The sequence below is a fragment of the Neolamprologus multifasciatus genome, chromosome 1 (assembly GCF_963576455.1).
Source record: "Neolamprologus multifasciatus chromosome 1, fNeoMul1.2, whole genome shotgun sequence".
NCBI classification, from domain to species: domain Eukaryota; kingdom Metazoa; phylum Chordata; class Actinopteri; order Cichliformes; family Cichlidae; genus Neolamprologus; species Neolamprologus multifasciatus.
Window position 1 is genome coordinate 39011831 of NC_140439.1, and position 4349 is coordinate 39016179.

The 4349-nt window shown below is 46.7% G+C and overlaps 1 long non-coding RNA gene across 1 annotated transcript; it reads left to right on the forward strand.

The window, feature by feature from the left end:
• The first annotated feature begins 1895 nt into the window (after positions 1-1895).
• On the forward strand, positions 1896-3696 carry LOC146526292 (uncharacterized). Its single transcript, XR_014876150.1, has 2 exons — positions 1896-2402; positions 2478-3696. It is a non-coding gene; the product is annotated as an uncharacterized LOC146526292 (long non-coding RNA).
• The last annotated feature ends 653 nt before the right edge of the window (positions 3697-4349 follow it).

Below are 4349 nucleotides of genomic sequence, written 5' to 3' on the forward strand. Positions count from 1 at the left end.
CGATCGATTTGAATCTGCCACGGCTTTCTGTTAATAATGACACAGGCTGTGGACCACGAGTCTCTTCCATCAAACCAAGTCTGGCTTTCAAAAACGTATTTTCAGTGTCTTTGTTAAGCTTTCCTTTGATTGTCGGAAACATATAGAAGACATAAAGAAATCTCGGTGTGTGGCTGATAATCCAGTTTGTGGTTTTGTGCACTTTCTCCGCAGCCGCCTTTGCTTTTAACTTCTCCATAAATGGTCCTTTCAGACTAAAACCTGCCTAACAAAGCGAAGTGGCAGTCATCACATCTGTATGAAATTATAAATGAAAGTTTTTGAAGTTTTCTCAGAGTTCACTCTTGAAAGCTAACTGTTCTGCGCCTATTTTACTGTATGTCACACTTCTTTTCATGCTGACAAATGGAGGCTCTTTGTGTGTCCGCCGTCTCTGTGCAGCAGCGTCTCTCATTGGATATGCCATCGTCTCTGATGTGTACGATGATTCCTCGCCTTTGTTGCCGGCTGTATAGAGACAGGTTTAAGTGCCTCGGTGGAACTCCTATTCACCCCCCCGTGTTCAGCACTCTCCCATGGCCTCTTCTCCATTTCCAGCGCCCGGGAAAAAAAACATGTCATTGTGAACCATGACCCCACCCTGATCCACATCCACTCTCCATCAGGAAGCCAAACACATGCCTGAACAATTAACTCCTGCACTGCCATCAATTTAGCCTAGAGGGAAGAAAAGAGTGAGTCACGCAGGTTCAGGCCAAGAAGAAATGGGTAAAAACAGAAGGATAAAAAGGTTTTCTGAAGAAAGAGCCAGAAAAACATGTTTTTCAGTCCCTGCAAAGTAACTGTCACTGGAGTGACAAGGAGACACTATTGAGTGCCTCCGTTCATTCAGCCGGTTTGTCTGAACTGCTCAACAAACAATTACCGGGAGTCATGCGGGTTATGTTTATCTTGAGTCCAGGCCTGCGAGGAGCTGCCTTAAAAGCCACGGCGAAGGAGGCAAGTGCATCTTCTTCATAAACTCGTGGTTATTGGGTCTCAGTATTGATTCCTGTTCAGCACAGCGGTTGCTGGTCAGCAGGCGGCTGATGGCGGCGTGACCCCGCTGTCTGTTCATCTCAGCTTCGCTTAGCCTCGTACGGCTCCCGAGTTAAAAATATGACTCGTAATCAGCCTCTTTTACAGAGTACCTGCATTTCACCTCATTTCACTGCGAGATTCATCGTTTCCAAACATTTAATCTCCTGATTCGGTTCACTTTTATTTATAAAGTCTCCTCAAGGTGCTTTACACTGAGGTAAAGACCCCACGATAACACAGAGGAACGCCAACAATGAGACGACCCCCTATCAGCAGCACTTGGCGACAGTGGGAAGGAAAAACTCCCTTTTCACAGGAAGAAACTCAGGGAGGAGCTTGGAGTTTTTATTTATATTAAAAACGCAGACGGTTCTCGACTTCCTGGTCCACGTGTTCGTGACTATTTCATATTTCATATTTCATAATCATCGCACGGAGTCGGAAAAGCATGCATAAGAGCATGTACGCGGGAAACAAACAGCAGCTTGTCTGTGGTGTTGGAAACCCATCCATCCACCCCAACCTCCTCCAGCTGTAGATTCCAGATCCTTCTACAGGTAAAAAACAGCAGCAGGGAGAGTTTGATGGCAAAAAAATGTGTCGTCTCTTTAGCGTTGACAGGTTTTGACGGTTGGGGTTAAAAGGTGAAGCAGTCACAAAAGCACCCGAAACATGCACGTTTAATGACCAACCACCAGGGGGCGATAGGACTTCCTGGTCCACGTGTTCGTGACTATTTCATATTTTGCTGCTCCACACGGTGGCAGGGTGGGGAACTGCCGTGTCCTGCAGGTTTTAGATCTCAGCCTGGGTCAACACACCTTAATCTAACGATTAGTTCATTACGAGGCCTCTGGAGAACTTCAAGAAGTCTTGAGGAGTTAATTTAGCCATTTAAATCAGCTGTGTGGGCTGAAGGACACATCTAAAACCTGCAGGACTCCAGCCCTCGAGGCCTGGGTTAAGGCAAAGTCTGTAACAGAGCGGACGGAAACTAACAAAGAACACGCTGAGAGTGTGGGAACTTCTCAGGAGGACGTGGCCAAGCTTAGGATAAGCGGACGAAAATAAATGGAAATGCATGATTCATCTTTTCAGTAGAATATAACTTTTATTTAGATGGTTGTCAGGAATGGTAATGGCTGTGCATTGTTCATATTTGTCGTGTGTTTTTATATCATATCTAACATCTGTTGTTTCTTCTTCGTTGTGTGTTTGGAGTGTAGCACGATGCAGACGAGGCTCTGGGTCTAACCTGAGTCACTAGTTTCTCAGAGATGAAAGCTTCTTCTTCGTCAGACTAACTGTGAGGCTGATTTCAGGTGAATCTTTTGCACCGATTGTGAAACAGAAACGTTATCGCAGGTTTGACAGGTGAGTTTTTCTCTGTTCCACAGCTCGTACAGCTCCTCCCCCCATCCTCTGTTCCCCTTTGACCCCCCCTCCTCCACCACCTGCCAATTAACGCCAATCAGGGCAGCGGTGGGCTGATGTGGCGATGGTGGGGGGTGGGGGCTGGGACTGGGACCACCTGGCTACTGCTTACAGCTGGCCTCTCCTCCGTACCTGTCAGGACCGGCCTCTCTGCGGCACGGAGGAGCTGGAGATCTGCAGCACCAAACGTGTGTCCACCATGGTTTATTAATACCAGGACACACTTGTTCACTCTGTGTGTGTGTTCACTGCTTCACTCTGCAGCGCCGTCCCGTTGCACTTGTGCAACAGAGATTTTCTTCTTCAGAACATATTTGTGAATGCAGAAGGATTTCAGCAAAGAAAGGAGAACGAGACAGCCGGCCGACGGCGAAGCAGCAGGTACCTCGGTCCGCTCCCACAGAGTCTGTGGACGCCGTCTGGTAACCAAAGACGGTCACCTCTGGCTCCAAAATCGCCACGGTCCTCATGAAGTGACGACCCTGTGACATGTTTAATCAAATATCGCAGAATTCACATAATATTCATTCAGTAAAAATCAGTAAAAGCTGCGCGAACGATGTAACGCTGCTGGTTTCTGTTTATGTAACAAATCTGATGTGAAATCCTCAATTTTTCTATGACTTATTTTTTAAAGTAAGTATGTGTGAGCACACTGCTGTCAGTGCAGAATGCACAGGTGCACCGCGTTCATACAGAAGACGAGCTCGGCTCTGCTTCCTTTGTTTTCACCTGAAGTGCTTTGAAAATTGGTGCATATTAAAATTAATGTCTGTGAGTGAATTAGCCTTTGAATTCATGAACTGTCAGTGTTGCACGGCAGCGTCCCTGACATCCACGGGAAGTTTATTATTACGCTACAGAAAATAGTTCCCAGATAAAGACACTATTCTAAAGAGTTAGATCGACGACGCCGTCACAGTTAAGGTTAGCAGCACATTCAAAGCGTTCCTTAAGTGTGTGTGTGTGTGTGTGTGTGTGTGTGTGTGTGCGTGAGAGAGAAGCTGAAGCAGTCCTGTCACACAGCCGCCTCGCCATCACCCAGGAGTCTTGGCTGCAAGCGTCCGTTTTAGAACTCAGGATCTTTGCAGAAATTGCGCCTGATCTCTGTGTTAAATAATGCATCCACATTTTTTTGTAATGTAAAAAAGGCGGCTTTTAGCTGCGTTCGTGGGACAGTAATGCCACCTGACAATCGTTCCCTGCAGTCTTGACTGTGGCCTGCAGGAAAGGAGTCAGACTCCTCGTGATTGACAAGGACAGAAAGTGGAGTAGTCCCACTCCTGTTTTTGAATTGTCAACCACAGCCGTGGGATTTAGGAGTGAAGGATGAAAACCGTGACTTTGACTTCAAGAAGGAAAGGACTTAAGCATGACAAGTGTGATTACAGTATCCGGGAAAGTCATTTAGGGCGCCAAGGTAAGAGCCGGTCTCAACAGGACATTCAATTATTTATAACACGGGGGAGCGTGGGTTCTTTCAAGGCCAAACAGCTTACAGCCATTTCGAGGAAGGTGTATTCTCACATACTTTGGCGATACCACCACACAACATTTACTTAAACTAGTTTAACTCCAGCACAAGTGGCCTTTCGATGACGCAGATTTTGTCGCAGATACAAATGAGCGTGTGATTCAGGACTAATCGGTGACCTCAGAGCTCTGATCAATAACTTCTTGTATGGATCCATCACATCACGTGGGTTACATTCAGTAGCTGACGGGGAGGTGAACGCAGACCCCGCTGCTTCCTTTCTCGGCTGAGTCAGTCACAGAGTCAGAAACACAGAAAAATCTCCTGTGGAAGGTGAACGTGTGGAAACATGGAAGCACTC